Raw genomic sequence first — 26,746 nt, 5'->3', positions numbered from 1 at the left:
GGAACAACAGAAATCGTCGAATTAGGTTACACATTTAGGCCGATAAAAATTGGATTTCTCTTCTTATCGCTTCCGAAATATAAACGAGAATATTCTTAAACAAATAGATGCAGTTAAAGGGGGAGGAAAGATTTTAGATATTTACAAATTTTATCGTTAAAGGTGCCACGTCGTTTAATAATTGGATTAAAATATTTAAATACATTCTATCGAGAAATATGTCGAATAATGTAAAAGAGTAAAAATTTTAGTCTAAAGGAGTACTATTGATTTTTATTAAAAATAACTTTTAGATCATGGTGATACGTGTATGTCATTGCTTGAAAACTTGTTTTTAAATTTCCCAATTTTCTAATAACAATACGACACGATACGAGACAAGGAGATAATTCGTTGATTTTTGTAAAATATCAGCGTGTATACTCACAGCGTGTATATTTTTCTTGATTAAAATATGTTTTACAAATTATAAATTGCACGGCGCGCAGTGCCGAAGCTATGAATGTTCTAATTCAACTTCGCAAGTTGATATTGATGCGGATGAGTGACTGTTATACTCTGAGCGGACGAAAGTACTTCTCGCTCGGGACAGCTCGTTATTCTTTCCCTGTCGATGGTTGAGTCGAGAAGGACAGGGGCCGCGTTAAGTGGTGGAATAATTTCTGCGCCCTAGTGTCGCTGTCGCATCATCCCTCTTTTACGAAATCATAATTAATCTCGGCAAACTTGACGGATAGAGGTGGGGCATTTTCGATCGTGATTCGTCGAAAAGTTTTCCGCGAGATAGAGAGAGATAGGTAGATAGATAGATAGATAGAGAGGGAGTGGGGGACTGCCACGGGGAGAAGAACAAGTTAACGCGGTAACAGGTTCGCCAAAACACGGAACATCGATCTTCCAGCAGGCGCTAAAGATATTCAATTACTTGGCTCTAGAAGGCTTCGCGGGACTAATGACTGTAGCTAATTTTAATGGTCGGCAAAAGACCACAACGATAACCACAACGTTAAACGAACGTTCGTTCTGCGGCTTCGACACGATCTACGATGTCGAATCATTCGTGGAACGTCGGATAGTAGGAAGATCTTCACTCGTTACGGGCCGAAGGATAAGCGCATTATAGTAATCAACGGCCACTTCCGGGGGCCTATATGCAGAAGACAGGTACCATTTACTCGTTATAATGCTACCGCATTACCAGATAATGGAACATCGTCGGATCGTAAATATTTTACAGGCACCCAGAGAATTTTATTGGAGAGCTTTCCACGCTTCTTACATTGTTCTCAACCGTTTCTCTCGTTTCTCCTATTCTAATCGAAAAATACCATCTCTGTTAGGCATTGGGTACGCTTTATATAGTTTCATATATTCTCATGTATTTCGTCTCTAAGCAACGTATAATAGGACTTCAAATATTCTCCTCGATTGAATTTCCTTCTAACAATTAGAAATGTCATGAAACCCACTATCCAAGCCACTAAATGTCCTATCTGGCATCCTTTCATTTTTCAAGATACGAATCGCTCAGAAGCTATGTTGATTAACTTGATAAATTAAAATACCTGGAAGAACGACGATTATAGATATCTTTCTTTCATTTTTCTGAAATTTACAATTATTTGTGCTATCTCGTTATGATAAATAAATTTATAGAAATCATAATGGATAATATGGAATTGATCGAGTTTCACACTTAACAAAATTATCGCTATCATGAAATTGTATTATAACGAATTTTCTTCTTCAAAGGGTAATTAAATACGATATGGGAAATTTTCATATTTTCGTGTTTTTTCTATGTTAGCGAAAATTACAGGGAATATTCGTAGACGCGAGAAAGAACGAATATTGTAAAGGGGAAAGAATACGGTCACCTTAATTATTTGCATTATCGCGATCTCTTTTAGCTCTGATTCATAACCTTTGACGGTGGTTAATTAAAAATCCGTAGAACTGTGACTTCAGTTGACACAAAACACGATTTATCAATTAACCGTTCTCGGTTTTTTAACATGGGAATGGTCCTGGCAAGTAATCAGCCAGCTGAATCGATTTGGTAGTTGTGCACGTAGGAAAAGAACATTTCTACCTGGACTGCGGAAAAGAAGCGTCACACGTAGGCCGTGGTATTGACCGCTGCTATCGTTCCGTATTTTTCACCGTTCGTTTAACCAGCTCCCTTCCGCGTCGCTCGTTTCGCTATGAAAAATATCGTTCCCGTACCTGCTATACCACAAACTACTGTTGGAATACCTGAACGCCCAAATGCGTGATAAATACTAGTCGTTAAGTGTACCGAGCAAGACTAATTCTTGAAGGGAAATTTAACTTTATGCTCGTTATTTATTTCACTGGGTTTCGTTCAGTATGAATTTCTGCTTACCATGTCGTTTAAGACAAATTCTCAAATAATAATAGACGATAATTTTTTAGAACGATGGTTACTTTTATTATAACATGATCGTGTTTGACACGAAGTCTGACTCAATTTCACTTATACTATTCATATCACTCATACATACGGAATTATATATTTACACATATATATTGATCGAAAGTTTGGAACTTTTATGCGTTTTATAGAATGCAAGAATTTAAGAAATTCCGTTTAATATTCAACAAATCAAACTTATAATTTCCATAGTAGAGTATTTAATTGTGCCAATCCTCGTCGTACGTCTTGCACTATATAAAATCTAGTAAGTCGTACTGGTAACGGAAGTCGCACGCTATCCATCAACGTGGAGGAATACAAATTGCTCGTTGAGCGTATGAAGCGAAATAAAACAATAAGCGTGTCGAATCGAAACTGCCAATCTCTGAGAGCACGACGCTCTGGCGCTAGTCCAGCTTCCCTTACATTCCTACTTCCATTTCTTCGGCTGGGGATGCAGATTCCAAGCAAGATTGCGTACAGTCATAAATCTTTTAATTTCTGTCACGATACGAAAGTGGAATAGTAGGGAGATTAACGTGCTTGCCTTGAAAGCTATCGTCGTCTCCTTGCAAAACCGGACGCTTCTCTACTTTCCGGCAACGTATCGAGCTCATTTCTATCAGCGGGTTATTCGTCTCGGGGCCGGGTCTTATCGTCCGACCACTTCGCTCCGGAAAAATCTTCCGCTTCGGAAGGACGTGCGCCTCCGTACTTAAGCGAAACGAAATAGCTTTATATCGTCATAAATCTAGCACAGATTTATCGACCGGTGCACCGTTCCACCGCAACATTCTACATCATTTCATATACCGAGACAGAGGGATTCTTTGTGAGCGAGGCTAGTAAGGAAGTAACAGAAAGGAAACTTCCACGTGTAAGTTGTCACGACATCGAGGGAAATGCGGAACGGCCCAGGGCTGGCCGCATCTGCAGCGTCGGTATTACGGAACGGCGATCGCACAAAATGATGCAAGTAAAGCGTCTGTGTTCCATGGTACCCGTGGAATAGTTCGATTTCTGATATACGAGCTACATTTAGATACGGTTCAACCTCAAGTGGCATCGACAATGTCCCAACCCTTTCCTCGGACTCCTCGTCGCGGTAAACTTGATGTACAATCTTGGTTTTCTTTATCTTCTCTCGGATACCCCTTTTCTCTCTTCTCGCTTTCTTTTTCTAACCGCTGTTATTCCTCCCTGTCGCGTCCCTCCGGCTCTCTTCCTTTCGCGAACAAAGGCAATGAAATTCCTTCCTTACGTGGACTTTCCGCGATTCTTCTCGCATTCCGATACACGGTGGTCTCGCTAAGCATTCCACTTTGAATATTACCGAGATCACTCGAGCCAGGGTAGAATGTCCTGGTTTAGAGACTGTTTTGAATCTTTTTCTTTCAGTAATATACGGTAGATGTAGCTAATATTTCTTGAAGAAAAAGAAATTTTTTCACTGTTAAGTGGTGGAATTATTAATTTACTGACGTGATAATTATTTCACGATAAACGTTCTCATACCATTTTATCTCATTAGAATTACTATTTATTATTATTAATAATCAATAGAAAAAACATTCAATAAAAAATATTCAGTCTTGAAAGTATTAAAGATTGTGTTCTTGTATCTTTAAGAATCACGGATTAAACATCCGGATACAAACACAAATTTTCTTTATCTAGCTGTGTTAGTATTGTAGCAAATCAAAGATGCAATCGATTATGATAATAAAGGTTTCCATATGGGAAACCACGCTCTATGGTCATAATTCCTTAGAAATTAGATTTGCTACGCGCTACAAATTAAGTCCCTTAATTTTGTTCTTTAATTGGCGGCAATCATGGAAGAAGTTAATTTAATCTATTGCAAGATAATTTTCTATTATCGAAGAATCATAAACGGTGCTCCACTCTACTCCACTATGCGATCATATTTCAAATATCTATGTATAGCTCGTTTCTCATAAATAAATTAAATACAACTCGATAGAAGTAAAGACTATCGTACAAGCTTACACCATCATCGACGTAACCTTCACACTTAACGAACCGTAAGAAATTGCGTGAACATCTATATTATTGCAAATTGAATATTAGAGTAAAATTGAATACCACGCCATTCGATAACTGACTAGATTTTTCCAAGCCTGTTCTGTCCAGTAATTGTTCTTAATAATTACTATTTCACACTCTGTAAATATGTTTAACAACGCTACATTAACTACAGTGAATAATTATTTAATCGAGCTGCTTAATTACCGCATTAGCTTTCGAGCTTATTCAGGTTTGAATTAATTTGGATTATATACTACAGAGCTGATCAAAGGGAAGAGTTGTAATTATAGATGTTCCAGTGGAGAAAAATCTAACGCAATGAATTATACGTTTATCGTTTATCCCTCTAGTACCGTGATTTTAAATGTTACGTATCATGTTCGTGATATATTACACAGAACAGAATACGTTATTGTTTAAGAGTAGAGTGCACTCATACGAATACTTTGGAGAAGAAATCAGTGCGCATAAAGTCACGCAATCCTCTCATTTGCATTAGACTTTTCCCCAATCTAGTTTCATTTCACTTACAATTTATAATTCCTTAATAATTATTATTTTCTATAAGCACGTGTGTAGAGTGCAGATTCGTTGTTATAGTAAAACCTTTTTTATCTTGGCAGCTGTCATTACACAAATTTTCATGTACAGTTTCATTTCTATAAGTTTTTTTTTAAGGTAACGATGGTTGCCGGACCACCCGCAATAAGATTGTGCCGTGTACTTTTACGTTCGTTTCCCAGCGCATAATTGTGGCCGGTCGTTACGCGGGCTTAACGTGCCGTGTAAAGTCACAGTTTTTCAAGTAGCCACCAACCGGATGTTGCGCAATTGTACTGGCTTTCACGAGTTGACGCAGCCTCCATAAAACGAAGAAACGACAAATAATCGGACCGAGCAAACGATTGCAAAAGAATCGCAATCGAAATAACTCGGTTTTTCTCCATTTCTTTAATAAACCGATAAACCGGCGATTATTAACCCGATACGATATACGTGTAGGAGTTTTATTTTATTTCGTATTGGTACTTTGTGTTGAATATTTTTGTCCAAACTCTGTTTGCCATCAGCTTTTACATATTCAATGAAATTCGCTCTAATATTAATTAGCAATCAACCGTTTAGAACCTCTTCGAATTAATTAAGTTGATATTTAAGTCGCTTGATATTTACATGACTTTAATTCAAACGAAGTAACTTGCAGAATTGTACGAGTGTTACTACTCGATACTAAATTATTCGAATTTGAACAATTTAATCAATTTGAACAGGACTTAATACAAACTAGATAGTAAAAGTTGATTTAGATCAAGGAAGTAATACCAAGTATGAGACTAGAAATAACATTCCTTTAGGTAGCGGCTGTTGATTCTTTCAAGTCAAGTCAGTTGAAAGAACCTGAACTTAAAATTAGGAAGGATATTTCAAGTCAAGTAAAATAATAGGTCCACATCAGTAAAGTGGTCTCAAGCTACGGTGGGACTCCATTTATTGGAACGAAGCTTTAGTTAGTGTCTGATTAAACGAGCTTCTACCGTCTGAACTCCTATTAAATGGACGAAAAATCTAATGCAATGAAAGAAATCAACAAATTCTTATTATATAAACTCTAGTTGCATATCTGGTTACATTATTCTATAAACTCGTTTGTTCCTCGATAATTTCAGGTAAGTGACATTTTATTACATTTCAATACAAGTAATTTGACTCAGCATAAGGACTCGAAGATATATAACATATTCATATTGATAATATGATATCAAATTAATTAAACTTAAATCGCCTGAATTGTAATAAACTGATTAAGAATCTGAAGAAGAACAAAGACCATTTTTTTGTTTGCCTAGCATCGTCTTGTTATAGTTATTCATCTATTGACTAATGCTCGAATAAAATATTTTGCTTCGTTCAAATTTGTCCGTACAGCGAATACGAAGCGTACGCTGAAGTTTAGCATGTATACAAAGTCTGAATAAGAAAAGTCTTCTCGTTGAATCAGCGCCAACATTTTCAATCGCCCTTTGCACTCGATAGAGGCTCTCTTTTTCTCCGCCTTCTTGTCTGCTCGGCAGACAGTGATGCAATTCGAGGAATTGAATGCATTCGTACTTTTAACATTCTTCGACTGTCGTGCTTGTCCTCCTCGTCACGACCACTTCTCTTTTTCCACTTTTCCATCGCCCTTGCTGTTTTTTCTTTTCACCCTGTGACACGCCAGGGGATAATGCGTCCAGAGCCGCGTGTCTTCGAAATTTTACTTTCAAAAATGTCGCGACATTCGCCCTTCGTGCTGCATTACGTATTCCGTTGAATTATTTCGAAACGTTCGAAGCATTTTGGAAATATTGTTTCTCTCCTTATCAATAAATGTATTATAATTATTTCATTCTGTAGTATAAAGATACCGAGATGTTGGTATTGATGCCGGTACTAATTTATTGTAATAATATTGTTACTGGAAAAGAAACAAGTAATAAGAAAAGAATGCGATATATATATTTCTGAATGTATATTTCTTACATATGTTGATCTCATATTATAAACACAGAATGTACATTTCAACAAATTCTTCAACAACGAAATCTTTATAGAATTCTGTATGCTTTAATTGCTGTTTGATGGACTTACTTAAAATACATTCTTAAAATTCCAAATGTATATACTTTTTAATCTGAAAAATAAGTCTAAAAAATAAGCCAACCATTTCGAATGGAAAATGGACATTTCATAAATGTAAACATATCTTCGTACAATCTTCTCTAATTATTTATCCAAAATTTCAGTGTGTACTTCCAACGCGTCTTAATATTTTCACCAAACGTGAGGACAATTAGCTGAATGTAGCAATATCTTCCCTAAAACGTGTCACGAAACGGGACTGCGTGGTCCGCAGCCGCAGAGAATACAATATTCCAAGCACGTGTTCCTTCTAGTTCAACCAATTCCTCGGCAAATGAAATGAGCATCCTTTCAGGCAGAGTCTAGCCACGATAATCGTAACAAAGTTACCGCGACGTAAAGCTGTCGGGCGCAACGAGGACGCGATAACACGCGCACGCCTTCAACGGGGACCATCTTGCCTCAGACACGAAAATATGCATTTCGCTGTTGTATAATTGTCGTAAATACGTAAGCGCGACGCGAGCTGAAGGCAGAAGCTCGCAGCGGACTGGCTCGTCACTTTTTCAGGCCGCGTAATGTCGTCAGAACGAGTACGCTTCACGAGGGCGCAAACCGTGTATCTGTGATGGTATGTTTCTAATTTGCGTGCATGCACCGTGCACCCCATCAGGCGCGGCAAGAATTTAATACACGAAACCACGCCTAGCTGGGTCTATGGAGAGAGATAGAAGTAGAGAAAGAGAGAGAGACAAAGCACAACCTATGCAAACCGGTGCCGTTCAAGCACAACACCACGTACTAGCTGAGTCACGAGCACGCGACCAGATCTGCACGACTGAACAGAGGAGCGGTTCCAATAACGTAATTACTTTCGTTGCTTCGCCGGAAACTGTTCGCACTTCGAGCACGCACGCCCTGTCTATTCAATATGCTTGTAATCTTGTGATTTTACCTTTTGATGCACTTTTTACACGTAGGAGAAAGTCAGCCGTGGAATAGATTGTCTGGATCGCTTAATGGAAGCCATGAGCATGTTACTGTTGAGGATAGACGATGAAGATCTCTGATTATGTATACATAAGGTTGGGCGCTGTCAATCTATGGATCTGATAGTAGATTCTTGGAGGAATTAATGTGTAATGACTTTGAGACTGCTAGTAATGTTTAAAAGTAGACTGGAATTTATATAATACGAAATATAGCGTTGTATAATGTGACAAAACTGGAACTGTCTGAATATTGTGATTTTAACTGAGATTATATTTCTTTTTTATTCTAATCTCCTTTTCTAATTATATGAATCGGTTGTGAAGAATGTCATTTCTTGAAATAAAAATGTTTATTATCTAAATGTTTATTATAGAACTAGAAAATGGATTGAACAAAATTTAAATCGCATTTGGTATTCTATAGCGAATTCTACTTATATGTGTAAATATACCTTTTCTTTTTGTGCATTTAAGAAAAATTTGATCTGGTATTCTTCTCTTGATTTAAAAGAATAAAAGTATATCTCAACAATAAAACAATTATTGAACACGCGTATTTTCATCAATCTCTGAACAGGGATCTTATCTTACGGTAATTCAACACTGAAAGCGCTTTACACTCTCTTCTATAGTATCTTTAAACTGTTCAGTATTTGCATACATCGATCTCAGCGTGTAATGATGTGTTGGTAAAATCCTTTAAAGAACGATCTTCCTACACGTAATTCTCCACTTGGTAGTTCCAACGTGTAGGACTTTAATACGCTTTATCGAACACAATTGGCTACCTCAGGTAGCTGTAAGATGAGATAAATAGTCGAATGGTCAGGTATGACGAAGTCAATGACTACTGGTTATACCTTCACGACCAGCAGTAACCTTTGAACTACGAATGACTATGCAACATTGGTATTAATCGATTCGGAAGCTTTCAGAGAAGTTGCTCCGAGCACGATGACTAAACGACTTCGATGTATGTCGTTTGTAGATTCTGAAACCATAAACAGAACGAGGGTCTGTCCTTCTAAATAATGGAGACATCTATTCTTTTAGATTCTAATCCAATGAAGACCATTTAGATACGTATTTTATTCTTTAAAAATCTTTTCGTTATTATAATTTGTGTATCTATAAATACATATTAATGAATTCTTTAATGAATAATAATTCTGTGAAGTATTAGTACTCTTTTAGTAGAATATTTTTATTTTAATTATGTATTATAATTATTTATTATTGTTATTTCGATAATAGTCGATCTTTCTTCTTCTATCTTTATATCCAATTCTTTGTTATAGAATTAACTAAATCAATTATTTATATTGTTTAAATCTTTGATGTTTTAAAAACTTCATTTTACTTCGCTTATATTCCTGTATATATATTTTATATTTATATTCTTTAAATATTTCAAATACATATTAAAAGAGTTCAAACTACAAATACGAATTAAGCCTAAGAAAGATGTAATTAACCAAGTTCGAATTAAGTAATGATACGCATCAACATTAACTAGCTTTCTACTTAGTTTACTACATATTCAATGCAACAAGTTTCCACTCAGTCTCCCTACTACAACTTGACATAAGTACTACTCGAATATTTAAACCACTATTAACTACCCGTACCTACATATCAATCAGTCGTTATTCAAAACACTACCACAGCAAAACTCAATCTTAATCGAAGTTGCTTAATCCTAGTATGGCAGAACCACACCTATATCTATAGCTAAGGGTCTATATTAATATTATTTCTATACCTACAGCTCAATACCTATTTCTCTGAACAATTTTTTATTTCTTATCGAAGCTATCACAAAACTACTCCCGATATTCATATTCTATCATACGTTTATTTCATCGTCAAAGTTTTACATAATAAAGCTCCGGAAATTTTGTTTTCTTCGCATGTTAAACGTCGATGACATCGAATCACCCGCACTCAACGTATTAATAAATATTAAAGAAGGGAGAAACAATACTCTGCAAAAAAGAATCAAAATTCATTCGTCAAGATTGTCGACACAAAGTTCGCGTGGCATGAAGGCGTCGTCCCCGGCGATCGTCGGAGGTGTCTCTTCCTGGCTCGGTTATCTCCGACTATTAGCGTTCGACTCTATGCAAATTCAGCAGCAAGCTGTAGCGGTGCTGTTCGAACGGACCCCATAAATTCCGGTGGACACGAATGATCTCAACCTTTCTCTCTCTCTCTATCTCTCTCTGTTTATGTTGTGGCATTCGTGGCTGGTCGTTTGACGACACCGTGAACATATACTACCGCGATGTAAGCGTACACGGAAGGTATTCGCTTACGTATGCCTTACTTACCTGGATATCCGCGGCCACAACCGCGAAACGATACACGCGTTTGCACGCACACGCGCGTGTCTAGAGGCGCGGGCACCCGTATTGCGACAACGAACGCTTTAACGCTTTGGTTCCGAGCGATCGAGCAGGCTACCTGCCACCTTTTGCCTACGTGTACCAAGTGTAGTCGACTGCCGGGGGTATTTAGTATTCCAAAGGCATCGGACCCACGGTACTTCCCACGGCTATTTCAAATCCACTGTGTACACTCTTTCGGTATTCAACGCTGACGCGATCACTCGACACGCAATGCTCCGCGTTCCTTGTCGTTGGACACACGAAAACAGACTCAGCCCGTATTAATCGCTAAGGTTTTTGAACTCGGTCTTGTGGACTCGATGCTAGTAAAACGATACCTTGACGTCGACAAGTGGAATGTTCAGAGGTTTAGCTTGTATGGGGGGTAAAAGAATGGTGGTTTCACATGTTTGCCGAGGGATATTTGGGTTCGTAACGGAATGTAGCGTCGGAAAATATTTGAACTATATTTATGGGAAATTCTTGTAGATATATTATGTGCGTTATACGGAATCTTTTTAAATTTTAATGGTTACCGTGATGAGATACGATCGTTATGTTTGTATAATTTGAAATACATGCGAGAATGTATGTAGAAGTTATATATTATATGTGGACAATGAACAAATGCTATATAAAATCATTTATCATCATTAACTAATATAAAATATAATAAGAAAGGAAAATTTGATCAGCAGAGTTGTGAACGAATATACTCGTGGCCGAATCTTATCAATTATCTTAACCTCCAATTGCTGTTATCTTATTATAGTCAACTATATAGTTTGAACTAAGTTTAAGTCACATTATTTAGCTTTAAAATATTTTATTTTAACTTGTATTCTATATGTTATACGATAAGTATCATTGATAGTTCGTGCCACATAAAATGTGAAATACGAATTAAAACAAAGTACACTGCAAATTATATAACGTAACCTAAACTGTTCCGGTTCACCTGCGACACAACGATACCAATCTAGACTGAAGATTGGAGATGTTTGAATAATTACATTTACAGTTGAATCTCTAATAAACGGTTCAACTAATACCTCGCCTCTTACGATTTGAGTAACGGTAGCACGAAGGATTTATTATTCCTTAAGAGCCGGTATTTAAATACAGTACAGCATATGTGTATTACCGGAGCTCTTATATTACGTACTAATCTGTGGCATGTGATAATGGTGACACGTGATGAGCTACATAAGCCATAAGTTATAACTCCATACCAGTTACGCTATCACGGAAGAATCTTATATTCTATAGATATTTCTTCCACGTAGGATCCAAAAGGAAACTTTAGTAGAAATATATTTATGACGAACAAAGTTGATTAAACTAATCTCAATTTTAATTCCTGTTCATCCGTTAGTATACTGTACGTACTATAAATAGATACAGTGTAAGTACAATTTATCGTAAAGTTGATAAGCATTGATGTAAATATAATATTTATAAATATTCTCATGTTTAGATATGATTCAAGAAGCAATTATTATCTCTTATGCTAATGTCGACCTATCCCTTCATAGTAATTTCTTAAAATACGGTACAGTTAGATACTTCGTTAATTACTATTCATATTAAACACCTTTATTAAACACCTGATATGTCTACTATATATATAAGGTGAAACACGTTGTTACAATCCAATGTCGAATTAATAACATAAATTTGCCATAAATGTGGACGATCTCGGGACGAGTAACGGATCTTCCTACACACATTTAACGGTAACTTGATATGTCGTATTTTTGCATAATTTATTAAATTGTACTAAATTTCCGATTTCAAGGAATGATAGAAATTATAGTTAGAAAACATGGAATGATTTTGTCTTTATAAAGATCTTTGATGGTTCAAATCACATTTGATATTTTATTCCTATTGTTTACATAAATACTAAAACGTTAAATATTTTCTCTCTTCGCCATTAATATATTTACTATAGCTGCTAGAAAGACCAACCAATTATAACGAACCTCGTTTTAAAGGATATATGAGAAGATAATTAAATTTGTTAAATTACAATTGTTATATGAATTTCATATGTTTTCACCTTTTTTCATTTATATGAACGTATTCAGGGAAATCAATACAATTCAATGAGCTACTCCAAACGTCAGAGATACATTTGATCTCCCTCTATGTTTGAGACATTATCACGTCCAGAGAATTTAACCAACTGTAACGAATCTCTTTAGACTATGTATGCAGTCAGTCGCAAAATATCTGCCTAAGTGTGTCACATCCGTTTGAAATATGTATAATTTTACTAATAAATCTTCCTCATTTTCCAGCTAAAAATTTATTATTTTCCAATTATTACATCATCACTGTATAGCAAAATAACAAATATTTATCAAGAGTAGAGTTTGTTTTATTTATGGATTACACAAAAAAATACCAATTTTGAATATCTACTTGAATATATCTACGATACAGGAATCCCATATATCGTATTCATTGACTTTCATTTACTTCCACGTATTCAAATGCAACCAATAAAAATCAGCAAGAATTTCTTAGATAGCTCAATATCGCAGTTCATATTTCATGTTTCTTCCTTGAATACCACCTCTGGTATTACCGATATGAATTACCGATACAATTTGCCGAAGACACCTGTTTCTTAGAATTAGAATAAACCAAGCAATTTGCGTAGACCGACCGTTATCGCTCGGCAAAGCAACCAATCATTCGTTACGAAGATCTGCACGTATCATCGTTGCTGGCGTGTTTACTTCCGTTCACGGTTCAAGTCGTTCGTTCCTCGAATTAACCTGGCACGCTCGTATTCAACGGCGCTGTCTCTCCTGGCAGGACAACCGTGTGTGAAATTGACTCGTGAATTATGTGTAATTTGTCACAGTAGTCTGCTGGCGGCGCCGAGCCGCGACTTCGCGGTTATACCGATGGCTGCGCCCACCGTAAACGATCCTGCATGCATGTCGCATCGCGTGAAGCTCACCCTTCGACTACGGCATCCGTGTTGTGCAATTAACCTTAGGCGAAACGACAATTTCAAGAATGCGGCAACTGTTACAATGCGTGTCCGCAGATAATAAATTTGGAAATTTGTGCAACTTGCTTTGATTCAACAACCAAATGTATCGTTAAAAAATTCAACCAAGAGTAGTCAACAAAATAGTAGAGATAAAATGTCAACGTATCATAAACTACTCACTTTGTCAACTTTTAGTTCACATACTGTTGGCCAAAAGTTTGCAATTACTAGGTCTTCCACAGAATTCGAGGGATAAAAAAATGTATTCAGCTTGGGAATTTTTTTTTTGTGAAAAATCAATCAAAGTACTATTATCACCTTGCTATCAATAATTTTAATTGCGAATTGATACTTTAATTTTTATCAATTTTTCGTCATCGCTTTTCTCTATTCTTCGGCGGATGAAGTTAAACAATACGCCTCTTAGAAGCCACATATTGCATTATTCATAGCAATGGTATACTGTCTGTTATTTCAATTCAGCATATTTTTCACCACAATGAAAAGTAATATTATTATCCAATTCTAAATGAAATTTTCCTCGACGTACAAACAGCTATGAATTGACGAGATATATGTGTGTATAATCATGACAAAAGTCTCGTGTAACCGTTTGTTTTACTCGTTCAACGTCCGCCAGACGTCCAAGAGCGACCGAAAATTCATTAAGCTGAAGCTCACAGCCAAAAATGTACCAAGCCACTTGACTTTGACTCGGTTTCGCGCAAAATAATAACTCTGCTCTCGGTTACACGACGATATTTTATCGCATAAAAAGCAGTAATATTTTTACAACGCAATTGCGACAGTAATATTGTCCGTTTGAAACCCTACCCTGGGTACCCCTAGTTGACCAACGCAGCCATAGATGGAAATAGCTGAAAGCAATCTCTTTCCATTTTAAAATCGTTTTAGCCACGTCGTTGCAGACCCGTATAATGTTGATCGTCGTTACTTTCTAATGGGTCTCATCTATTCCAGAATGAGCCATCCTTATTAAAGGATGAAAAGGTAGCGCCCTTGCGATCATTGCGTAAAACTGCGGCTCGATGACACGCATAAAAATGTTAATGTTAGCCAGCAAATGCTTTCGGTTGGCCTCGTGTGGTTTTTTCGTTTCGTCTGAAAATCGTTATTATGCATCGGGGCCCTAGCGTTATGCACGTGCGGCGTTATGGCGTTGCAACGCCGCCACAGACGTTGGAATGCGGCCAGGCCCCGTTATCCAAGGATGGTTCGATGGTGAATAACCCGACGTAACGTAGCGAGTGACAGTAAATAACCGGACAATCAGATCGTGAAATCATTTCCTTGATCTTTCGTTAACGCTTCTGTGATTCCTTCCGAGCTTTCGTTCTGTGTGGTTGCAGCTCTGGAATGCATTCTATCGGATAATATCCAATCCGTAGCAAGATGAAACAATTTGTTGTTTAATACAGATAACGCTCGTAACCGCAATTAGGGGATCCTTGAAACTTCTTTTTCGAACAGTTGAATGACACGAACGAATAATGCGACTAAAAGAAGTACTAACGTTATTATAGGGACATAAACGTTTTTAGCTAATAGGCCAGGTTTAAATAAACCGTAGTGACACCGATTTCACTTAATTAATTCTGACTGAGAAAGTTTAATTATATGTTTGAACATTCCTATGTCGCGTGCGTATCTCATATGAAATTGCAGGAATTGAAATAAAACGATGGTACGCAATATCATAGGAATTCGTTGGAATGCTACTGACTCATATTACTTTATCATCTCATGCTACAATTTCTCACAGTTTTTCATTTCTTCCATTTCCATCTCTCTTGATGTTCCTATATTTTTCTCCGGTTTCACCCGGTAGCGGGTACGAGATAGCGGCAGCCAGCTTTGGAATTCTATCGGATTCCGTAGCCGACCTTTGCCGGTGTTGTCAACCTCGTTTGTTGCAAGGCAAACTGACTTAAGCTTATAATCCTCTTTGATCAGCAGTTAGAATTTAACCGTGGCGCATACGTTTCGAAGCTGGTAATGCTAAAAGCTGAAACCAAGCCAAGTCGAATCATGGAATATTTTATGCATGTGGTATCCCGCCTGGAAATCGAGATCGTTGGTTTCAATTTTCCAAATAACGATCCTAAACTACACCGGCCAAGACTATCCCTCTGTGACTTGAGGCAGTTGCTGTGGAAATCGTAAAATTAATTTTACTCGTAGTAGAAGGGCAGTATATCGCGCGACTTGGTTTCAACCGGATAGTTTTATTTATTCAAAGTGTGGCAGCCTCGGAACGTTTGATAAACAATTTCCCACGGGCGTCGGTCCCTCCGCCCTTCTTTTTCAGTTTCCGGTTTCAGCTTCGCGGCTTCGCCCAGAGCGCACTATAACCTCTTTATATCCAAAGTATGCAACAACAAAGTTTAAATCTCTCGGACACCAGGAGCGCTAACTTGGTATCGGCCCAGTTAGTTGCACGACTTTCCATCAAAACGCGCGAGGAAAACTTTTTACTCGATGGGACCAGCCCCCACTTCGTTCGAGCTACTTATCCCACCTACATCGTTGGAAAAGTTTCGACGACGATATTGTCGCGATTTTCTTTATCATTCTCTCTCTCTCTTTCCTTTTCTCTACGAGCTTCCCTATACACGAAGTCTCTCTCGATTCGCGTTTAAATAAAGACACCGACCGATAAGAGTGAAAAATGACTCGCTGGCAAGCTCAAGAGCGTCGAGTGGATATACATACATACTATACATACGTATATCCACAAAGCAACTGTGTGTCTCGAAAGACTTGTACCGGAGCCTCCCCTTTGTCTCTTTTGTCGAGACTTGCACGCCCCAGTGAAGAGAATCAACCACAAAGAAAACGCTGGAATTCTGAATACTGATTGCGCTAGAACGCGCTGCTAAAGTGTAAGAAATCGGTCTGCAAACGTATCGATAATGTATGCCCAGCTATGTACATTTTTCTTTCGATAATGTTTCGGAATAACTGCAGTGCATCTGCACTTTATATGCTACTATGTGTGTGATATCTCTATGACATATTTGGAGATTATAATATCTTTACCTTACTTAATATCTTATACCTTAAGAAAGGCGAGAAAGTTGTAACAGATTCAACACCAAAGTGAGATTATAATTGGATACATTTTTCGAAACTATCTGGATATTCGGTTATTTTTAACAAGACATGTGTGTACTAATCAAGACAAGATGATATTACGACGATTAAACTTGTTTGTAAAAGTCAATGTAAAACTGGTAGCTGTAATTGTAAAATCTTGTGTCATTATTTTATTACTTGATGAAGTTCTTATCTATAATTTCTAAATTATAAGTTAGACGAAAAATACTTTTCTGAAGTGAATTATACCTGTTGGTTGGTTTATTAAACAGACGAGTGATAAAATCGTAATAGTTGACTATATTAAAATCACTTCAAGTACAAACACAGAGACGGTATATCGGTCGTAATCGTCGTATGCTCAATGGTACTGTTCAACTCTACGCTCGTTATTCGACTGTATGACTCGCTATAATGATTGTCCGTCTATTTATATCGACCGGTGTTGTTATAGAAAGTTCAAATGTAACTCCGGTTGACGATTACAAATAGCGGCGATAATGTTTTGTCCGGAGTTCGTTTACCTCTGAACCTAGCAAACCAAAACAATGTTGGCACTCCAAGGCACAACAATATGAGTCTCCTCCGATTCGAATCTACCGTTTACTCATATGCCGCTACATTTATATTGATAAAATATTTTAATAAATACACAAAATATATAGACGTGTATAGTAAATGATAAAATATATTGTAGTGTCTCGTAGGTAATAAGTAATTTAAAGTCGTTAACAGCTTATTAAAAGGAAATAATAAAGGCTGACATTCCATTCACCGGATAGAATCTAGTCCCAATATCAATCATTTTAGTTTTTACAAAGCTTTCTTAATGCCTAGAAATTAGATACTCTAAGAGCCTGCAAAAACTACTCGAAGGAATTCGTAGTTAAAAACGAAGAGGTCAGAAAAGGGAAGATAGCTAAAGATTCTTTCTTCATTAAGACAATTTATATCATTATACATATTAGTCACTAAAATATTAATTTTATGACGTACACACGCGCGCGCATACACACACAATATGCGATCTTCAAGTTTTTCTCAGATGTTAATACGAATTTTTTAAAGAACTCAATATACACATATCCTTGATTTCGCATGCCGGATTAAATTATTTTATAGGGAAGCAGAAAAACTACCAAAAAAGAAAGAGTCTCAATCTCACGTAGATCATGCGCAGTTTTCCTATATAATTCAGTTTTATATCCCTTAATAACTTAACTTCAAGCGAACGTATACTTTACTTTTAAATAGTTCATTTGCCACGATTCCAGCCAAAGGAAAAACTACGTTATTCGAATAAAATCTACCTCTAGGCACATCGTATCCAGAAGCTGAGAGATTAATTTCGCAAATAAATCCATCACGAATCCACTTTGAACTGCGCATAGCGAAATAAGAGTAACTGCAGGCGAAAAAAGGAAGGAGAGATCGTTTGACTGGCCTGGTCACGTGCTACTTGGAATACATTATCCGAAGACTAATTACCGAACAGTGCTCGATACTAGATACTCTATTCTGTAAATGGTTCTTCGATAGTGGCGAATAGAGAGACGGCTTATAGACGAATGAGGAGAAATGAGAAAGTAGACAGCAGTTAGGTTGCTGGTAAGACGATCCTATCATCGAGTAACGGGGTCCAGGTACAGAAATTTCGTGATCGTGACGCGGGCCGCTTGTGTCGTCATTGTCCCATCGTCGATCATGAACCACGGTTACACGGAGCCTGCGAACCTACCGCTGGTCCCGTTTGAACAGAAACAAATATTCAACGTGCAAAACCTCTCTGACGAAGAAGCTGGTTCCCCCGCTGGCGAAATGTTACGTGGAATTTCCAAGTGTACGATGGGGCCTTCGTCTCTTATCATCGTACATACATCTTACCTACTCGTTGTATCACGAGTATGAATAATGCTTGTAACTTTAGATCTAACGCTCTTTAAACGGAACAAGAATTATGCGAGGCCCTTTATTGAAGTACACTTCGTGCTTCCTTTACCTTACGTCTTATAATTCATTATATTTATCTTTGTTTCCTCATCATCTGCCTTATACATTCTTGAATTTGGTTTGGAATTGTAGCTTCAATTGTAGAAAGTTTTTTTTGTCGTTTTTATGGTACATACTTTTCGTGCTTCCTTTCTTCTTTACGCTATAGTTCATTATATTTATCTTTGTTTCCTCATCGATGTTTCATGCGTTTCTGAACTTAGTTTGGAATCGTAGCGTTACGTAGGAAAGATTTTTTACTTCAAATCTTTGGAGAAATTTTTGTATTGGCAAAATGATAAATCTAGATTTTTTTGAATATTAAGTTTTATTACTCCTAAAGGTATTGACGATGATTTCTCACAGAATTTTTGAACAATGACAGAAGCAACGAGCGTAGAGACCAAAAAGCGTTAGAATCGTCCGATCGTAGCAGCGACACTGCTAAGAGACGACATTTTATTTGTGGATCATTGTTACAAGAAGCCACTGAATCAGGAAGTCATCAAGGCGTAACCATGTCAGTTGCATCCTCGAGGCGTCGAGACCACGCTGGCCGATTGGCCGATCTTAAACCGTTCGAATGCTTCTTCCTCTTGTTTTTTACTTTCCTTCTCCCGTTTCGTTGCTTTTTTCCTCGATCGCTTGAAAATACCGTGAAGGCAAGCACGCTTGACGCGACCGATTTTACGGTGCTCGCTCAAAGTGACGCAATTAGCCTGTAAATTCGTACGCGTTCGAGTTTCATCGACTGCCGAGATGCCATCGAATGAAAAGTAAAAGAATAAAATGAAAAGAAACAGGTAGAAATTAGAGAGAATGACAGACGGAGAGAAAGAGAGAGATGGGGACATAGGAAATAGGCGGAGAGAACAGATATGTTAAAAGGAGGAAAAATGTAGTTTGTAGACGTCAAACTGTCACAAGCAGTATATCTGCATGTCAACTGGAGAACTCGAGAAGTTTGAGGTAAATAATCGCCAATGAGCGAGGCACTTCGAATCTTTTGCATGTTTATTGCTCGTCTCCTATTTGACTTCGCTTCACCCGCCGTCCGTGTAATCTCACCCTACTAACTTTTTTGCTTGTAGTCATCATCATTAAGTGCGTGCCTCGAGATTTAATTTTTCTGATATCGTCCCGAGGCAAAAAACACGCGTAAGGCCGACGAAGATATTCCCTCCGTTTCATTTCGTTAATTACGAAACAACGATCGGTCAATTTCTGCCCTCGTTGCGCGAAGAACGTCGATAATTGATTCTGTGCTTACGAAATGGTCGTCCACCGAATCTACCCGCCCTCCCTCTCAAATTATCATTTATCGACGAAGATTCGTGATCGATTTATAATATGCGTAGTGTGCATTTACATTTCCTTTCGATTACGATCCAATTCTAATCTCAGAGAAATAATACTATACTAAAGAATTATAACTATCTCGGCTGATGAAAATAAGTAAACGTTTTAATGAGTGGAACGTGTAATTCTAGTTAAGACAACGTTCACTTCGAACAAGTGTAGAGAAGCGCTACTGTGTGGTAGTTGGAAAATTACCAAATAGTATAAATAACGAAAATTGGTAAGGAAGTTTCTACAATTTTATGAGATTAAAAATACAGAACACTTATAGAAATAGCCAAAAGAAGAATGAGCCGACTATAATAGCTCAGAGGCAAGCCAGTTTTTAGAATTTGAAGAGATCAGAAATTAACAATAACGTACTCTCGAATGGAATTCTCGAATCGGAATGGAGAAGTATTCCTGAAGCGTGAACAAAGAATATCCCATTCCTTTCGGGGAGAGGGCAATGCTAATGGAAATAGATTGCCGTGAAATAGTATTTTTTTTTTCTTTTTTTTAGTCGAACTCGCCCCAGTTCGCTAACGTTGTTTTCGGACCCCCGTGTGAAAACTGATTGCGAATGAATAAAACGAGCGGATCATTCGTTTGTTCAATCCACCGATCTATTTTCTCGATGTTTTCGCAAGCACGAGCCATGCGTTTATCACAACTCGTAGGAAATTTATGTATTTCAGTGGGAACGATCGCGCGAGAGGAGGCTTCTTGAATAATTCTCCTCCTTACGAAATACCGAATTCACGGCCGCGTTTCCAAGAGAATTCGCGCGACACGGAACGGCAGGAAATTGGTTTTCATTGTTGTAAAAGTGCTCCACTCTTTTCAGGCGATTGTTCAAATTCAATTGTATATTCGTAGATCGTATTGGGACCAATGGAAACTTCCTATATCCGGAGATATTATAAATTTCAAGATAAAAGAAAAAGAGGTGTAAGGCTTAGTTGTTAGTCATCAATTGTAAAGGTTATAAATGATGTAATAAATAGGAGCATTCCTTTTCTCTCAATGAATAGGTAATCATTATAGAAAATGCTAACAAGTAGTCAAAGGAATTCTTCACGGAATAACGTCGTTTTTCTGTTGTTGTACCTAACTCATTTACTATTTAATTAATGCTTACAGGTCGGCCAACCACGGACGCATAGTTTATATTAATTACACCCCGGAAGATTCAATTAGTGCATTTCTCATTACACTTACTTATAGCAGTATCCATTATTCATGAGAAACCGACGCGGTGAAGCTACCTGACAATGCATGTGATCGTTACAGGCTATTGTTGTAACAACTCTTTTTCGTTCATGACAGTCGATGAAAATGCATCCAGCGCAACACTCGGCTGGTAAGATTGCCTCGTTAATGAAAACCTCTTTCGCGGATCATTGTTAATGCTACCGGGAATTTTGCTTGTTACATCGAGCAATCGTTAACCCGTTAAGTGTTAAGCATCGTGTTCTTCGTCCTATCATTTATGAAATCCATGCTTTTTGATGTAAAGTGAAGTAATATTTGAGTATACTTAAGTATACTTAAAGTATGATCAGTATAGTGGATGAATTTTATGTGATCTGTTTTAACTCTTTCTTAAATAATGGGAGATCGTTTTAATAATTTCTCTCTAATTATTTTCTCGATATTATTGAGACCTATCGTAATATGTACATGATTTTATAAGATGGGGTAAGATTTCATATTTATTTTATAACCGTACTTAATCTATCTGTCTTGTTTTCGAAAATATGAGCGAATTATTATTATGTTACTGTAGTCCGACATTGAAAGAGAAATAAATACGTCTTGAAAGAATCGAAGAATGGAAAGAAGAAGAAAGAATCTGATATGAGTTAGGAATTACTCCTTTTTTCTTTTTTGTTGTTGATAATGCCCTCATAAAGTTAATTTTAGTTTATATTGCTTCTGAATAAATCCGCGGCATAGAAAGTATTGAAATACTATAATTTCGAAATAGATATCGATTATTACATACATTGCTCATATATCACTGTTTATTGCTTCTTATTCAAATCATTAAATCATTAAAGAGAAAGCAGCATACGGTACTATGAAATGAATTATATGTACGGTATATAGGTATTTCGTTTTATGTTATTTCCATTTATTATATCTACGATATCAAGGCAAGTTCTAGCATTCTTCTCATGAAAATTGGATTATATGGAATTATTGAAATTATTAAATTATCGAATTATCGAAATATCATTACATTGAAATTTATTGGATTCAAAGTAATAGCCATATGTAATATACACAACGAATATATGAAAGTAGCTTAAAAGATATGAAATGTAATTTATCATTTTCCTTTAAAGATACCTCAGAAATTTAATTTACAACACTAAGCGAAATCAGGGGAAAAGAATCAAAAATATATTCACGTCGAATCATAATTTAAACAACCTTATGTCTAAATAAAGGTAAGGGAAGGCGTATCAAATATTAAACAGTTCTATCTGGCGAAAGAAGAAATAAAACTTTATGCCTTTCTCCGTTTCTTTGTGTATACAGTGATAATGTTTTACTCTTACATAAGCAATATTTCCTCCTAAATTCCTCTGGTTATTTTATTTATATGTATTTCCATTTCCGTGTAAATATAATTTATGATTTCGAAAAATATTCCTATTTCTCTTATGCGTTTCATATAAAATTATTCTAACGTCCTACTTTGCATTATCATATCATACGTTGACTTCATACTTTTCATACTATTCACCGTATGAATATTAATGACATCTTAATCTCCGTCTTCGAGCTAGGTAATATACACGTAATTTTCTAAACTCAATTGAGAAATGTTACACGTAATACACACATCTTCGCATCAGTAGTTAGGATGAACGTCGAAATGAATGGATTATAATATTGAATGCTCAATGTATGATTTATTTGATGTCGTTCACTTGGTCATTCTGGTTGATGTGATTTACGGCTTCCTAGCTTTTTACAATTAAAGCACTGCAAAAAACATTCCTATCAATTGCCTTGAAATTGAGGTTGTAGTAAGAAATGACAAAAAAGAATGAAGAGTTTAGGAATCCAGAGAAAGCTGATCTATATACGTATACATACAAGTGTTTCCATAATTTTGGAAGCTAAAATTTATTATTTGCTATCTTTTATTATTATTTATTTTAATTATACCTTGAAAAACACGACTTTAATTTAAGTGTTTAAATATTCTTTACAAAGCCTCACGTTTTAACATTTTACTTTGTAAGTAGATGCATCTTTGATTACATTAACGACAACCGCCGCGACTTTTAAGCAAATTGTATTTTTAATAGATGTTACCAACCAACGGGGATCAAACTTTCCACTATAACTTTTAGCGAGAGTTAATCTGCCCTTCGGTTTAATCAAATTCAAGAAGTTTTAAAGTTTGATCCGTATTTACATCGGTTGCCTGGCAAATTTGCTTCAATTCTAGTCTCCTCGATGACGATATAATCTAATACTTGGTCGCGCGAAGCAACGAATTTCAGCTGTTGAGCACTCGATTTTTTTCCCTTTTGTCGAGATATTTTAGAGCGTTTCAGCTTCAGTTCCATCCGTTCGAGAGCAGTCGTGAAAATAATATTCTCTCCGCTCTTTTTTTTCCACATCGACTTTCTCTCTCTCTCTCTCTTTCTCTCTCTGATGTTTTCTTTTGCTTTTTGAAACTGTGCACAACGCGCAATCGACGCGCGAATTGACGGCGTAGCGCAGAAATTCGCGCTGCCGGTTTTTTTCACGCGAAAAACTCGTTCAAACGGGACGAAAAAGAGCAGGGAGCGAGAGAGAGGGAGAGGGAGGGAGAGAGAGAGAGAGAGAGAGAGAGAAAGAGAGAAAGAGGAAGAGAGGCAGTAAAAATGAGCGACTACACACAGTGAAACTTTAACACGTAATCCGAGCGACGCTCTTCCGTGGAATGGCTTAAAACTGTCTTCGGTTCGACGCCTCGCGACGAAGGAGTAGGTCGAGGAGTGCTTGACAAATCTCCTTCGCCTGGCTCTCGATTTTTCGCTCGAACGTTTTGTAGAAAAATCAACTGTGCCGCGGAGTGCGAACGTTGCTTCGTACTTTACAAGAATTTAAATAAGATCGAGGGGAATCGAAGACAGATAGCACGTAAGGTGATTTTCAATCGACGTGGCTCAATCAAATTCTTTAACCTGGGGGATTCTACAGAGACGAAGTGTCTTCCCGGCTATATATATTCCAGGCAATACCATTCCGCGGTTGTCAAGTGTTCAAACGTACAAATATCACCGAGAGCACACGGAATTTAACACATTTTGCCACCTGCGAAATTTTGTTCCGATATTTCCCCTGACGGAACTTTTTGTATTTCGATTTAAAATTATAATTTTGGGGAAACTGGTGTAACTGAGAAAGTATTCCATACTCTGGTAAATTTTGCAAAATGGAATTATAATTTAACTTTGATTTAATTCCACATTGATTCAATATTTTGGTATATTTACATTTAACAATAATTGCATTTTCATTATTTCAATTGTCAATTCACTTGGATTATTTATAATGTTAGTTCATAAATTTTATAATCAAAAATGATTTTTCTACAGCCATTGAAGATAGATCTTATTTTTCATGCTTCGAAAGGAAAGTAATAGTTTTTAAAAATAATTAAGAAGTCAAAGCACGTGCCACCTTAAAGTGTTGACTAAGAAGATAACCGTCTCAGGTAACGTCTATCGTTTTAGCTAGAGCACACACATAGAAGATTGTATAATATAATATTATAAACTGAAACTACAATTTCCTATTCAGAAAAATAGTCAAGTAACATTTTCTTATAGTGTCAAGTTAATTAAAGCAAATTAATTAAAAAGAAAGAAAAAAAGTAGATAATTTACACGAAGTAAAATACAAAAAAAAAAAAAGGATGGAAAAGGGAAAGTGAATTTTTTTTAAATATACTACAATTTGCGTATAATTCTTTTCTTTACTATTTTTAAGCAATTTGTTGAAAATATTTTGTAATCTAAATCCGTAAAAATAAGAAAAATTTTCCCGCAAGAGAAAATGTGCTTAATGTTCACCGAGTCAACAATATTTTGGAAAATGGGGATGCTTTCCGATGTTAGCCAGGGGCTCAAAAGCTTGTGGATTTTTCAGCGCGTACAAAATCGATACGTGGGATATTGCGATTCTATCGACAAACATGGATTACGCGATACCTGGACGTATAATCCGCGAAATGGACGATTAATAACGATCGAATATATATGTACGTTTGAAAAATGAAATACGAATCAGAAAATTCTATCAAACGAATAACATGATTAAATTGCAGATTTGCTAAGCATTTAGGCATAAATTCTTCCGATTTGCAATCCTACCATTTTTTTAATCCTACCACTGCACGAAAATTTGTTAATTCCTTCAATATTTCATGAACTCATGCGATTTATACATTCAAAATACTCATTCCTAATATTAGTCTTAATAAATATCATTTCAGTTACGTTTTATACAATGCCATTTCTCTAATGAATTTAATAAACCAAATTTCTATACATTTTATACGTTATAAGTTAAACACGAATTCTTTCAACTTGTTTCCGGTAGAAGCTAAAAAATTCCATCCAGTAACTACTAATTAGAGGGTTCTCAATTTCAGAATTGAGAAAAAATATTCCATCGTAACGATCCATTATTTCTAATTGGTCTCTACATTTCAAACTTCAATATTAAAATTCATAATACGATATTACAGCAACAGTACAACTACGCAACTTCTTACTTGAACCATCGCTCTTACGACGTTTTCCGATAAGCCAATTATAAATAAACGTTTCTCTTTCTTCTTGTCCCATTTCCCCAAGTTGTATTACACACAACTTTTCCACGATTATATAAAACAGTACAGATGAAACAAAGCTGACCTTCACAAATTAAAGGCTAACGGAATTTCGATAATACGAAACATGGTAGACACATTTCTTGCTTCTTTACAATTAACTAAAAATGTTCTACAGAAACGAAGTAAAGTCGACATTTATAAAAATTAAAGATAAATCGAATTTTGATGTAACGAAATTTTACATTTAAAATGGATTCTTAATCTCTTTACGATCAACTGAAAAGCTGCAATACAAACAAAACAAAGATAATCTTCGGAAAGATTAAACACAAACGAGATTTCAATAACATACAATTTTACATCTGACGCGTTGCTAAGCTCTACACAATTAACTAAAAAAATTAGCTACAAAGCCCTGAATAAATAGGAAAGAAACGAGGGTACCGTTCACGAAAATTGAAGGTAAATGGAGGTTCGATGATATAAGAGCAATTGTACGAGCGTATTCATAGGCTGACCTCAATCTTGGTCCGACCTACCTCAGCGCATACTTTCTTCACAATCGAACAAGCAAATAGCCGTCAACCGTCCGAATATCGTCTGGAAACCCGTTACGTCCTCAGAGAGGCGGCTCACGTGCCGCATAAAAGCGGCGATGGCTGGCTCGTACGAAACGACACACGTCTATTTTATCCATCGTCTCTAGGCATTTAATCATTCTGCGGTACGCTTCCACGCTTCGTGGAATTCCCTTATTCGTCCAGGAACATACATATATGTAGGATCAGCGGATGCGTGGCACCGTTCAACGTCGACGAATCGGGAGAAAGACTGATCGTTCTGGCTCTACGCTATACGCTTTAGTCTTTTGACCCATGATACGTTTGCAGTCTTTCAGGATATCGCGCGTTGATCGAGTTTCACGACACGGAACATCCACGCGCAGCGATACGATAACGA

General features: G+C 36.7%; 2 protein-coding genes across 2 annotated transcripts in view; one reads left to right on the top strand and one right to left on the bottom strand.

The window, feature by feature from the left end:
- Window positions 1-26,746, top strand: part of LOC126865696 (autophagy-related protein 16-1) — a 601,739-nt gene that overhangs the window by 341,777 nt on the left and 233,216 nt on the right. The window lies entirely within an intron of this gene.
- Window positions 1-26,746, bottom strand: part of LOC126865694 (uncharacterized) — a 182,588-nt gene that overhangs the window by 69,174 nt on the left and 86,668 nt on the right. The window lies entirely within an intron of this gene.

Source organism: Bombus huntii, chromosome 5, assembly GCF_024542735.1.
Source record: "Bombus huntii isolate Logan2020A chromosome 5, iyBomHunt1.1, whole genome shotgun sequence".
NCBI lineage: Eukaryota > Metazoa > Arthropoda > Insecta > Hymenoptera > Apidae > Bombus > Bombus huntii.
This window is presented reverse-complemented; position numbering and strand designations above follow the sequence as displayed.